The sequence below is a fragment of the Pinus tabuliformis genome, chromosome X, assembly GCF_031772625.1.
Source record: "Pinus tabuliformis cultivar Carrire ecotype Pingquan chromosome X, CPIR1, whole genome shotgun sequence".
In the NCBI taxonomy this organism is placed as follows: Eukaryota; Viridiplantae; Streptophyta; class Pinopsida; order Pinales; family Pinaceae; genus Pinus; species Pinus tabuliformis.
The window spans coordinates 1,717,011,589-1,717,026,955 of NC_142308.1; the positions used below are offsets into that span (position 1 = coordinate 1,717,011,589).

Here is a 15,367-nt window from a genome sequence, read left to right on the forward strand (position 1 = left end):
CTAAGTTTAGACTTAGGCATCCATTAAAAATAATTAATTATTTTAATAAAACCTTCTCCAGGTGGAATTTCACAAAACGATTTCTGGGTATTATGGAATACATGTGTCATAGCCTCTCTGCAAATTTTGAGGCTTAGAGCACATCTGATGCTACCAGAAATCAACAGCTGGAAGCTCATGTGCCCTTCGTGCCTAGCTCGCGACTCCCCTTTTTTGCATTGACTGCTTTGTGGCCAGTCCTGTCAGCGGCAATGCAACTAGATGGTGGCTTTATGGCTATCGACCACCGGTTGTAGGTCTCCTTTTTTTTTGTCTTTGGCTGGCAACCTCTGTGGCTGATCTGGTGGCCCGACAACCTTGTCGACCACCAATTTTTTCTTAATCTTTAAATCGACATTGTCTTTTCTTTTCTTTTTAAATTTCTCTTCGGCAATACAACTGATTTACTTTAGCCCTCTTAAAAAGAAATTTATGCCTTGTACAATTGTGGCTGAACTTGGCCTCGACGATCCAGTACGAACTTGACACCTGTGATTAAGAGATTGGTATCTCAGAGTTTACGTTCTCATACCATGTTTGTTTTTCTCACCCTAGAAAATAAACAATTAGTTTCGAGTGGATTTACATCTAATGAATAAAAGCACCAGCTAGGGTATTAACCAAATAAATTCAGTAGAAAGCTAAAATAGGAAAAACTGCCTAAAGGCAATTTCCCTGGTTTTCATAATCACCTTACCATAAACCTGTGGGTTATGGCCCACCTATACAATATCGGAAGTGTTTAGATTGGTGGGATTTAACACAAACCCGACCAATCACCAAACAACGCTTTAACATATAATTCGCCAACGAATGTTGGTCCCACCTAAATGCATAAGACGGGACCTCAAATAAAATAAACTCGCGTCCATATACTTCTCTGGTCCGCTTAACAATTGAACATCAATTGAACAATGATCCTCCCACGTTGACTTTCCCTTTTTGCGCAAGCACTTCACTCTACGCCGTAGATCTTACCATTAATCCGACGGTCATTGATCCACCCGATCATCGCACATCGCATATCGCAACTTCTCCCAGCCAAGGTTCATTCACTCATGAATGATGCGATGCGATATTAATCCAACGATCAGCATCAGTAGTGATCCAACGGTCTACGGCCCTTCAACTAACACGCGGGATACCAAACAGCTCAACCCCCGTAGTTGACTATGACGTAAGCGGTTGAAAATGCGATCGACGGCTAGGATTTAGTACGGCGCTTCAACCCCGATCAAGACACCCGTAGACTCCTAACCTCCACAGTTACGCATTTCACTTTGGCTTGTTTCACTTTTCCACCAAACTTGGCGCTTCCACTAAATTTCCTTCTCACCTCCAGATCGACTTGATACCAAGTTCAACTCTGCCAACTCCTTTCTCTGCTTAGAAACAGTGTGCCGAGACTTCTCTGATTTCTTTACTCTGCCTTACAACTATACCTCTGTTTCTTTAACACCACTTCGAACTGGAATACATAATACTCTGTATTATTTTCCTTCTTCTAGATTTCGTAATTCATTTTTTACTTGACCTGTACATACATCTATTGAATCCGACTGGAATCACACAGATTCTACCTAGATGGTAAGTCTTTTGTCACTGGGAAAGACTTTCAGAAATTCAACTTGAATTCATTCATCATGGTTTATCACATAGAAACCATAAATTCCCAATTACAGATCACTCAACACATAAAAGGAATATAACACACAGTCACAATGAATTCAATTTCCTCATTCATTAACAAATGTACAGATACAAATAAAAACCTGTTTACAATCTAGCTTTGGCCTAATCTACCTTTACATGGTCTGTATCAGTGGCCCTTTCTCGTTTCAATGCTTGTAGGCTCACAATCCAACCCTCTTGTCTACTAACTCTCCCTTTAAGCCTTCAAAACTTACAAATTATACACAAAATGATTCTGTTAACCAATTTTGGTTCAGATCCCGAATAATTTCACCTGAATCCTAAGTATCCTAATCTAATCCTTAAAAGCATGAAACTAACTCCTAGTTCCTCTAACTCACACACTATTCTTGAAATCTCTCTTAACGAGAAGATTTCATTACAATATCCTCACTATTATACAACCCTCATAAAAACATAGGAAAATAAATAATTAATCACTCTTTAGGGAATCAAGTCCCTTGAAACACAAGACCCTATGCTTACTAAAATGCAATGGTTTTTCTGAGCAGGATGCTCCTGCATCAGACTCCCCAGGTAAGAAAATTTATGACCTCCTGGTCATAAGTCTAGATAATTGATTCCTCCTGGATCCCAGACTTTATTTTGTAATCTGTCTTTGCTTGTCAGCTGTTCTCTAGGTCTCCATACCTTATGTTGCAATGCTCCACTTGCCATGCTTTCATAGTCTGCCACTGTCTTCCTCTTGTTGTTGCTTCTTTCCTTTCTTGTTGTTGTCTTCTTCTGAGACACTTTCATCATTAACCTTCTTACCAACTCAATTTCTTTGTCTAGTATATCCTCTGTCTGCTGATTGCCTTCAACTCTTAACTGCTGAATTTTCATTTTTACTGTCACCCTTTCATCCTTACTCTCTTGTTCACTGTTGTCTTGCACCTTTTCAGCTGCTGCCATATTGTCTTTCAAGATAATTTTCTGCTTCTGTTTACTGTACCTGTCAACTTCTTCTTGACTATCATTTATGACAATTTCTTTGTCATCCTTCATTAGCAATTTATCCTGAACGTTTATCCTCTGCTTTTCCAACTTTCTTCTTTGAAGGTCTAACTCTCTATATAACTCAATGATTTTACTTGGAGTAAAATTTGGAAATTTTACACAATCTCCCATTTCTTCATTTGCTATTGACCAATCATCAGATGGTCCTTCTTCCTCTACTAAATCTTCCTTAACATCTTTCAGTAGATGTTCTTTCTCTTCTTCTTTCATTTGGCTGTCCACCTGTGCCAAATATGTTCTAGTTTCTGCAAAAAAATATGCAATCATAAGACTATTAACAAAATAAAAAATATAAGACCTTTGTACCTCTTCTTACTCTGGAAACCTTTCAATATGTTGCTCTAATCTTTCCTTTAACTCCTCTATCAGCACATTAGTATGCTGATTCAAACTCAAAGAATCCTTGAGACTATCAGCAAGTCTCTTTTCCACACCATCTATTTTAATGATGCCTCTCTGCACTTGTTCACTGTAGTGAACTGTTTCTTCTCCAGTCTCATTGTCATACTCTGCTTCAAAACTTTCATCTTCTGGAAGGTATTCTTCCATATTTTTGACAGCTTTAAAAGACTGCATATCTTCTTCCAAACCTGCAACCATACACAAATTATCAGTTTTAAAAACACAAGACCTTATGGTCTCATTTGATGCTTCAGTCATCAAGTCTTCTGGCTGCTTTGAATCATTCATATGATTCAACTCCTCTGTCTCTTCATTACTTTCAAAAAGTAATGGTCCATGTTCTGGTTCACATACCAAAACTTCAACACTTTCTCCAGCGTTTTCCTTTTGCTGTAGCTCAACTCTTTCGAGCTTCTCTGTCTCCAATTTGACATTTATAATCTGTTCAAGCTCCCTCAGTTCCTTTATTAACTACATATTTACTTGCTGATTCCTCTTCTCTTGTAGCCTCTGCCACTTCACTTTCTTTCTCATGACATAACCATATTTTTGGTCCATCTCATTTCTCTGTAACATTTCCATTAATACTTCAAGCTGAACTGCCATCTCAGCCATTTCTCTATCATATTTTTTGTCACTCATTCTCATGCCATTTGCCTTGGCATCTTTCTTCTTTTGTCCTCTGCTGTGATCTCTTTCAGAACCTCTGCTATGACTGTCACTAGTCATCATCCTTTCCATCTCTATGAGTTCCTCACTCACTTCACTATGAGTTGCACAAGCCTCTGCAACAACAAGTCTTCCCTGCTGCCACTTACCTCACCAAGCTTTCCTCTATACTTGGTCTTTTGGCAAGCACTTGGTTTTCTGTCTCTGGAACCTCTTTGAGCATTTCCTCTGCTCCTTCTAGGCCTCAACTCATCTGCACTTTAAGAACACAACTGTCCTCTCACAATGAAATACTAGGTTCTGACCACCTCTTCTTTCACTTAGAAACTCTTACCAGCTTCCTTCATCCCTTAGCAATTCTACCCACATCCTCTGTGGAATTGCCTTTGTGAGCTTCAACAAAACCCTTGTAGTAACAAGTCCGTCTTGCTACATATGTCTCACTAATCTTCTCTCCTCTGAGCTCAGTCTGTTGGCATTTCTTTGGTTCTTTCCTCTAGAACCAATTGAGCACTCCTTGCTCTAGGTTGTTGCAATCTTCTCACCTTCTTATACTATTATCTGTGCAACAATATAAAAAACCACAAACTCTCCAATCTTCAAATCAAATTAAAATAAAAACATATCATCTCACCTTCAAGATCTCTGCATGATCTTGTTCTACCATTCACCTGCATTTTGAATGGACTATTCTTTTATCCAACATTCAACTGTATATTCAAACTCCGCTACTTCATGAACTTGCAAAAGTCCCTCTTACAGTTTAACTACTGTAATCCTGCTCTAAATTCTCACTCATTCGATGTCTGCTAATCATTAGACAAACTTGCATACCATTGCCTGTCTTCGGGATCTCACCACTCCTGCAAATCTTGTTTCAGCAGATCTCCATATTTCCACTGCGCTAATTTTCAACATTCAGCGATTGTCAATCAAATTTAGAATTTGGTTCTTTCTTTCAATCTACCAGCTTTATCTTGGTAAAGCTCTAACTGTCAGTAACAATTACTCCTTTGCTGAGTTTTCTTTCACTGTTTCGTTCTTGCTCTGAGTTCTTCAAAAACAAATTTACCTGTTCCTTTTGCATGCAAAGTCTTCTTTCTACTCGCATGAAACCTTTCCTTGCTCTAATACCACTTTGACGCAAGAAAACCCGCCTAAAGGCAATTTCCCTGGTTTTCATAATCACCTTACTGTAAACTTGTGGGTTATGGCCCACCTATACAAATCGGAAGCGTTTACATTGGTGGGTTTTAACACAAACCCGACCAATCACCAAACAATGCTTTAACATATAATCCGCCAATGAACGCCGGTCCCACCTGAATGCATAAGACCGGACCTCAAATAAAATAAACTCGCGTCCATATACTTCTCGGGTCCGCTCAACAATTGAACAACAATTGAACAACGATCCTCCCACGTTGACTTTCCATGTTGACTTTCCCTTTTTGCGCAGGCGCTTCACTCTATGCCGTAGATCTTACCATTAATCCGACGGTCATTGATCCACCCGATCATCGCATATCACATATCGCAACTTCTCCCGGCCAAGGTTCATTCACTTTGATGCGATGCGATATTAATCCAACGGTCAGCGTCAGTAGTGATCCAACGGTCTGCGGCCCTTCAACTAACACGCGGAATACCAAATAGCTCAACCCCCGTAGTTGACTATGATGTAAGCGGTTGAAAATGCGATCGACGGCTAGGATTTAGTACGACGCTTCAATCCGCAGTTGCGCATTTCACTTTGGCTTGTTTCACTTTTCCACCAAACTTGGCGCTTCCACTAAATTTCCTTCTCACCTCCAAATCGACTTTAAACCAAGTTCAACTTTGCCAACTCCTTTCTCTGCTTAGAAATAGTGTGCCGAGACTTCTCTGATTTCTTTACTCTGCCTTCAACTATACCTTTGTTTCTTGAACACCACTTCGAACTAGAATACATAATACTCTCTGTATTATTTTCCTTCTTCTAGATTTCGTAATTCGTTCTTTACTTGACCTGTACATACATCTATTGAATCCGATTGGAATAACACGGATTCTACCCAGACGGTAAGTCTTTTGTCACTCAGAAAGACTTTCAGAAATTCAACTTGAATTCATTCATCATGGTTTATCACATAGAAACCATAAATTTCCAATTACGGATCACTCAGCACATAAAAGGAATGACACACACAATCACAATGAATTCAATTTCCTCATTCATTAACAAATGTACAGATACAAATAAAAACCTATTTACAATCTAGCTTTGGCCTGATCTACCTTTACATGGTCTGTATCAGTGGCCCTTTCTCGTTTCAATGCCCATAGGCTCACAATCCAACCCTCCTGTCTACTAACTCTCTCACTAACTCTCCCTTTAAGCCTTCGAGACTTACAAATTATACACAAAAGGATTCTGTTAACCAATTTTGGTTCAGATCCTAAACAATTTCACTTGAATCTTAAATATCCTAATCTAATCCCTAAAATCATGAAACTAACTCCTAGTTCCTCTAACTCACACACTATTTTTGAAATCTCTCTTAACGAGAAGATTTCATTACAATATCCTCACTATTATACAATCCTCATAAAAACATAGGAAAATAAATAATTAATCACTCTTTAGGGAATCAAGTCCTTTGAAACACAAGACCCTATGCTTACTAAAATGCTATGGTTTTTCTGAGCAGGATGCTCTTGCATCAAAAGCAACTAGTACCAATCTCAATCATGAAAATGACACAACAGATTCTGCTCAACTGGAATTATTCATTAAGTTATGAATTTACTTGGGTTCCTTTCCTGGGAAAATGGCCCAACTGAGGAAATGCATACAACATTAGATCTGATCCAGCTGATCAACCCCTCCTTGGCTGATATAGATCTCCTTGCTGCCCCTTCCTTGGACCCAACACACTCATTGAGGAGCTTCTCTCAATTTTGTGCTGCTGTATGGTATCTTCTCTTTTTCCCTAGCCTTACTTTTATAACTTCACATTGAGCTAAATCCCTAACCCTAATCTCCAAAGTGATTGACGGCTGAGATTAGATCTCGCCTCACTTGAGATCAAGGGCTGAGATTAAAACTTAATTTCTCAAGTAATTCACTTTACTTTTTGTAAGTTTACTTTAGCTCAATATGCCAACATAATACTTATGTGCTTTTCCTAAGTTAGTTTAAGTTAAAAAAACAACTTGCTCACACTACAACAAGTATCTAAAGGGGGAGACTGTAGGCAACTTCTGCACACCTAGACCCTTAGGCCTGTGTAGAAGTACCTACCTGAGCTATCAAAATTAACAACATAAATATGGGATCTGCTGCACAATTGAATTTCTTTCTAAATTTATTTAATTGCTAGCAACTCAGAAAAGCTCATTCCCTTAACCAAGCTCATAAACTCAGTGCCTAGCCAAACAATGCTGCCAATAACAATAACTTTGAGTTAATAAATACCGGAGCCAACATCAATACAGTCATAGGCCTGAAGCTGTTCTGTCCAGCTACAAATTCTTACAGCAGAAATAACTCAGGGAAAATGCCCAACAAACAATATATTGCCAAACTTGACAGAAGCAAATTCCATAACAGGACATCAGGACTACAGTCAAACGTTGGTCAATGTCAAGTATTAATCAACATATCAAAATGCAGGTATAGAGTTCTACTATCACCCTGTTATTAGGCCTGTTTATTTCAGATTTGTGATCTGCTTTCCTGAGCTGGCACTTCCTTCCATGCTATTGAGATACTCAAAGCTCATGAGCTGCTGAGCTACTTCCATCTGCCTTCAAATGAATTTCAATGGCACCTTTATAGGCTTTTCGAACACTTGGGGTTTGCTGATCACAGTTAATGGGTCCATATCTTCTCTAGCAAATCATACTTGACTGTGTCAACTGGGTTCTTATCATCTCTAATGATTGGCCACCATGTCCAATCTAACAGACTCCTAGATTTATACCTCAGTCTCTGCATTTTGGCCCCTTTTCCCCTTGTTAAATACTAGAAACTTTTACTGGAATTCAACAAAATGGTAAAACTGAACCCAAGTCTTTTCGGTGATGTGGGATTGCCAATTATCCAAGGATGCTTCTGCATCAAGGATCTTTTCATTAAAATACAGACTTCTGTGGAGAAAAAGAAGGCTTGATTTATGCTCTGGAAAAGTAGGGAATGTATTTACTTCACATGTAATGTATAGAGACTAAAGGGCCTTTTTTGGAGCACCAGGATAATAGAGTGTTTATTTGGTGGACTTTGCAGGGAAGCAGAAGATAAGTAAAATTGGAGGAATAGGAGGATCTGTTTGTTTTACTAGGAAAGTATAAACTGATTTGGTGCACACTGAATTGCACAGTTGAAGTGGACATATTTGGTCTACTCAGTCTGATCTTAGAAAATCGGACTATGTTGTGCACTCTGTGATGGCAGTTCAGGGAAACTTGACTCAGTTAATTTATCAGTGGTTTCTGAGCTCCAGGTTTATGAAAACCCATGGTATTGACAGATAATATTCCTGTGGAATATAGCCTATTTAAAGGTGGAAAGGCTCCAGATAAATTTGTCTTGATGACAAATTGGGATCCGAGCAATGGTGTCTTTAGACACCACCACTTCTCTTGTTTCATAATCCTAACACACTCAAAATGCCACAAAAAACGCAAAAACTTTTAGAGGCACTTGCTACAAGACTCAAAAACTGGTGATGTGGTATATGAAATATTCTCTGCATTCTGAACAAAGGTGGAAAATTGGTGGTGCACTTTATCTTTAAACTAATGGAGTCTATCTTTGAATAAACCAAATATGATACCATACCTCATCTCAAGTCACATGGGTTTCTCAGGAGGTGGGGACTCGGGGAGCAGTCTACAATTGATCACCGATTATTCACATAAAATGATATTCAACAACAAAATTGACCATGACCGTTCAGGATTAAATGTGGTGCAAGGAGTATCTAGATTCTAGAATCAGTCTTTTGTGAATCTGCATCCCATCATCGTAGTCTTCATACTTTATGATCTCTACATTTGTATTTTTGCCAAAAGGTATTGTGTAAAAATGGAATGGGAATGACGTTGGTGCAATTGGTCTGCCAACTCGGCAAATTTATAAAGAAAAGAGCCCACTCACTCTGTAGAAACCAATCTGTCTGAAAAAATTGAATCTTTTATTAAATGGAAAATGGAGATCAACGGGAAAAAGAATTGTATAGAAAAAATGAAAAATTACGACAGTAATTTGTGCATGATGCTCAGGACCCCTTTTTCGTTGGGTGCATCTTATACGGATTCGGCCCAATATAAACCTTTGCAAACCCAAATGATCATAACCTGAAAAATTGCAAAGAACTTGCAGCTTGAAATCAAACTGTTTAGGCTATTGATAATTTATTATCAAATAACACATGGAAACTTTAGAAAAGATTCTCGTTATCATATAACTTTACATTGAAGTGGACGTCTTTTCACAAGTGCCGAGGGATCAATTTAAAATAGAGATTTCTGGTGTTTATTTATGGTTCACCCTAACTTTTTAGGTTTTGGTTTATTTTTAATGTTAAGTTGTTTGAAATTTAGTAAGTGCTTATGAATCATGTAATTTGTATCATTAAAATGTTCATAATTTTTTTAAATATTTATTACATCCAAGGTGTTACTATAATGAGTTTGGCTGGGTAGATTTGACCAATAAGATCTTTTCATTTTCGTCTTCCTCCTACTAATACATTTTTAGCACGCGGCAATTTGAATCGCGCGGTTGGATGGTAGGTAAAGTTTCATTTTCGTCTTACTTCCTCCCTGTTCCGCTGAAAAACCGCCCCACTCACACGCCCTTACATCGAAGGTGTTCCTATGATGAGTTTGACAGGGTAGTTCGACTAATAAGATCTTTTCATTTTCGTCCTCCACCCACTAATACATTTTAAGCACGTGGCAATCTGAATCTCGTGGTTGGATGGTATGTAAAGTTTCATTTTCGTCTTACTTCTTCCTCGTTCCGCTGAAAACCCGCCCAACTCACATGCCCTTCTACCTACAAGCCCGATGCGCCCTTTGGGAGTCTGGCTTTTTTGGCCAACCCTGGACGTTGATTGCTTATGACAACGGGTTGTTGTGCTACTAGATGGACCTATGACCTTCAAGACTGCAGAGGATATTCCAAGGGTACAATCCTTGTGAAAAATTGGAAGCCTTTGGTTTCTATTGTAGCAACCAAAAATTATTCTCCTAATTGTTATTTTAAATTAACAATTTATTTACTATATCCTACAACAAATATTGAATAATTCACACTACAACTTACACAAATAAAGCCGTGGAAGAAATAAACACTAGAAGAAATACTAACACACAAACATAAAATGACACAGTTATTTTTGGACTAATGTCCCCCAAAAAACCAAACTCGAACAACCAGTGCAACAATTGAGGGTTTTAATACTAAGCAACAGTGAAATAATCTGAGTACAATTGGATGCCAAAATTGGCAATCCTATAGAGAAATATTGGCAATGAAATCTAGTGAGGAGAAATTCCTCACTCCACAGGGAAATCCCGACGTTGACTTCAACTCAAATTGAGTCGTCCAACCTACCCCTGCGTAGTCATCGCGTCACCCTAACGCAATCGCTGTTGCTAAGCTTGGAACAACTTCTCCTCAAGTTGTTTGACCAACTGTTGTCTGGGAAAAGTCTCTCCTTGCCTCTGGAACCTTTGCCCAGCTTCTGGCACTAAAATTCAGCTTCTCCCCAGCAATTTCGAAATTGCCTCTAGAGGCTACTGTGCTGCTCCGCATCAGCCTCATTGTGGCTCCTCTGCCTCTCTACAAATGCACTCACTGGAACTGGAATCCTTCCTCCGGCTTGACTGTCCCTGTTCCTCTCTCACTGCTTCGATCTCTCTGGCTCTCCCTTCGGCCACTGAATGCTAAAACTCAGGAAATCGATCTGCTCATGAAATCGAGTTGCACAAGTGATTTCTCCAAACCCATCGACTTCTTATAATCCTATGTTGAGACTTCAACGGTCAAGATTAGATCTTAATTGATGGCTAGGATTAACTTGAAGCCGATCTGTGTGAGTTTCTAGAACATTCACACCATAACTTAATTAATTCTGATTAAATAGTCATATTCCCTAAGTTTGACTTACGAAATATTTAAAAGATAACTAATAATCTAATTAAATCATTTCTAGGTGGAATTTCTAGAAACAATTTTTGGGTTTTGGAGATCTCATTTATTCTAGCTTCTTCACAAAATTTTATGGCTAGAACACATCCAATACTACAAAAACTAACAATCATCTCTTTCTCGGCGAAGACAATCAACAGATTTTGATGAATTCTTTTGAAGATTGCAAGAATCACATTCAATCGGAAAAACGGTGTATCCAACCTGGTATGCGAATTTGAAAATTTTGGTTCGGGTTCCACGAACTTTAATATTGATTCGACCCAAATTCGAATGGGTATGCAAAGTCTAATTAAAGAAGCCGCATGTCGCCACCAATTCTAAGGACTATCAATGGAGAGGGCAAGCACATGAGTTCAAAAACGAATAATGACCGTCGACCTTTTTTACTGCGTTACCATGAGAATGGCCTGGCCATTAACGAAACTGATAAGCCATATGATTGCTTTGATCTGTGCACGAGTCAACAGAGAATCAAAGCGAATTATGCGGGGCGGCTTATGGAACGACAGAGGGTCGACGCAAATTACGCGAGGTAGATTGCGGGTGGCAATTACGGTATGATTTCTTGATTGAAATTGTTTTAATTCCATTCATTGAGTTAATTATATTAATTTATATCGTCGAAAAGACTAAACTATGTCCCATAATACTGGAATCCTTAACCTAAACAGATCCAGCGTTACGTTCTAGCCACTTTGGTTCTAATTAGGCCAAAATACATCCCGCATTAAACTAACACCGACGACACCACATACTGATACTTGATTGCCACATTCGCTCCTTCAAAACTAGCTCGATCAACCAACAAATCTTTCTGTAAAAGCGCATGTACCTATTTGACAGTCGTAAAATCAACGTCGAAAGCGACCACGAGAGTCGTCATGATTACGATTTCCACGATAAGGATCATCTCGAGAAGAACCAGATGGCCCACGTGGACCAGGGAAACGTGCAAATCGCAAATTTAAACCAGATGATTCACTGTCAGTTTGATCAAACTTATACCCTTGTAACGCTTCTAAGGCAGTTGCAACACATCTTGCATCAGAAAAATAAACAAAACATAACACAAGACGATCTCCACCAGGATGTCTAGGCTCCTTTTGTACCAATCGAACTTCTTTGAAACCAATGAATGGACGGAAAATTTGTGCAGCTTCCCTGCGAGTACAATCAGCAGGAAGACCCTCAGTAAAGAGGGTATTCGATGCGGCAGATTGAAGGTGCTCATCAGGCCTTCTCAAACGTTATTTCAATCCCTGCGGCCCTGACCTTTGATAGTCCAAACGTAGGCTCCCTCATTTCCCCCCAACTCCAAGATCTGCACTTCCAATGCCTAGCCTCTGACCCATTAAAACAGAGTCCGGAAGGGACGAACCTGACAATCCTCCATAACCTCCACTGCCTCCCAACCTTCTCCCGAGGGAGCCTCCCAAACCACCAATATCACCATATGTTAATCCCCCACCAGAATATGGAAGCCCATTTCGAACATGAGAATCCAGAGCTCCAGGGGCGTTGGATTCCTGTAGAAATGATCGACCCGCCACATCAAGTAAATATCCAGGAACATCACGACAGCCAGAAATCCCACGAGCACGCTTGGCCGGAGCAGGAATCCCTAATGAACGACCATCTCCAGTAAGCATCAGCCACTGAATTCCCACAAACTGCAACCACCACTGGAATCTTGAGGAATTAATTTATATCTATCACAAAGAATAATATTATAAATTACCACAGGTCATATGACTGAAATTATTTTAATCCAATTCATAATATTAATAAAATTTACTAATTTCTGTTTATAACAGAATATTATAAATTATTATATCTCATATACAATATATTTTATAAATTAATATAATTTATATTTTATTAAAAATTACAAAAATACTAACATAATATAATCTAATTATATATAAAATAAAAATTAATATCGGTCTGGAGTATTCCGTAAAACTGTTTCTGCTTGGCTAAGAGCTCGTCTTTCTCCGACCTAAGGAAACAGGTTAACAGTGCAAGACCCAGAGGCATCTGGCAGGAGTGAAAACCTGCTCCGTTACGGACCACCAGTGGGTTATTACAGGTGGCGTGGTTTTCCTTGATAACGGTGATGAGTCAAACCGACATTCGCAGATAGCAGCAACAGATGGCTGTCCTCATTGTTGGTTTGACACCTGAGTTTGATAGATTTTACCATCTTCAAAAAAAAATAAAAAAATTAATATATATATATCTATATATAAATAATTTCTTTTTATAAATTTAAAAAAATTGAATTATATATTTTATATAATCGAACCTTATTCTAACTTCATTGCTAGATTCGAATTTGAATCAAACATTATTGTTGCCAAACTCTAATCCGAACCGGAATCGGGTGACATTGGTTCAAGTATGATTCTAAAAGGACCACTTTTGTTTATAATTTCAAAGAGCTGATGAGCATATATCACAGTAATAAGAAAATAAGAAATTAATAAATTAATAGTAAAGTTGAAATTGGTTATTTTTAAAAGATTAAATGGAATATTTATTCACTACTTGTATCACAAATAGGAAGAAGTTAAAGAATTTTGTTGTGGAGAAGTTTTTAACCAGCATGGAGAAAAAAATTGGGTAGAAAGAAGAAGTACTACATTGAGGAATTCAACCCTACGTGTGATCTCCAACAAAAAGAGTAAATTGGAGCTAGCATTCTGTGAAGGGAAAAGGTTCTTATTGCTCAATTAAGAACCAACTCACATCAACTTCGGTGTGAAACATGATGGTGGAAAAGGCCTAAAGAAGCTTGGGAAGAATGAATATGTACTTGCACATCTGGGGCAGTGGAATCGGGAAAACATTTCATTTTGGAATGTGATGTGTTCATAGACATCAGAGAAAGTTATGAGAATATGTTAGCATTGGTTCTTGGCATTGTTTTTTCAGCGAGGGGATTGTTGGAAGGTTGGGCTAACTCATCATCAATTTGAATAAGAAAATGATTGAATTGCAAAAGGCGAAAAGTAGGAAAGTGATGGTCCCATAGACTATTTTTAGTTTCGTGGATGTTAAAATATCATTTCATTTCATTTTTAATATTTTAGCGGAACGTGCAATCCACATCCGTCACTGAATTCTTCCTATTTGTCCACCTTGCAAAGCACGTGCCCGTAGAATGGAAACGTGCAAATGTTAACGTCACTTGATCCAATGACTCTGAATACATTCGACGACAACTACTTTGTAAATGTGCAGAACCATATGGGAATCAACACCATCTCTACTGCGATTGATTATATGAGTAGTGAAGCCGATTTCTTCTCCATTTGGGATGACAAAGTTTCACACCACAATATGCTTCTGAAAATGGAAAGAGTTAGTTGCGATAAAGGAGGGAATTCCACAGAGGTTATAGATGTGGGTATAGGGACTGGGAGACTACCAGGAGACATGAAAAATATAACCCTACATTTACAAATCATTATATACACATTCAGATAATGATCGAATGAAGATGAACAATTGTTCTCCACGCGAGCGTCATTACTTGTAGCACATCTTGCCCTGCTGCAAGGTCAAGGGTGTCGTAGTGGGATTCGAAATGGTGGTGTAGCGCTTTGACTTGAGCCTCCACACGAATCACGTCCTCAGATTGCGAGTCTTCTTTGAGGTGGGAGGAAAGCCTCTTCAACTTCTGAATGAAAAATATAACCCTACATTTACAAATCATTATATACACATTCAGATAATGATCGAATGAAGATGAACAATTGTTCTCCACGCGAGCGTCATTACTTGTAGCACATCTTGCCTTGCTGCAAGGTCAAGGGTGTCGTAGTGGGATTCGAAATGGTGGTGTAGCGCTTTGACTTGAGCCTCCACATGAATCACATCCTCAGATTGCGGGGCTTCTTTGAGGTGGGAGGGAAGCTTCTTCAACTTCTGAATCCATTGGAGGTAATAGTCCTGGATAACCTGCTTTTGATCTGTTCAACAAGAAAAGAAGTTGAGATTAACATTAAAATGTTCATTTGTTTGTTGAAAACATTGGGAATATATAAATATTAGAGTCTGATGTTTATAATTTATTGCATACTTGGCATTATGACGTGTTATTCTTAGTCGAAAAATAAGAGGGAATGATTGAAGAAAAATAAATGTGCCTATCATTTTGTACAGTGGTTTCTATTTGTATCTATATAATAGATGTTGAGCTTGTTATAAATTCATTGTTGTATATAATTTATCAAACAATGATTTAAAAATATTAGTAAAAATATTTGAATCATGTATTCACACATATAAATTTAGCTACTTACAATTGAGATTTCAAAAGATATTAAAATGGTGGGT

General features: G+C 38.4%; 1 pseudogene; it reads right to left on the minus strand.

Annotated features, from left to right (window-relative positions):
- Window positions 1-11,877: 11,877 nt before the first annotated feature.
- Window positions 11,878-15,117, minus strand: LOC149146618 (RNA-binding protein 2-like; annotated as a pseudogene).
- Window positions 15,118-15,367: the final 250 nt, after the last annotated feature.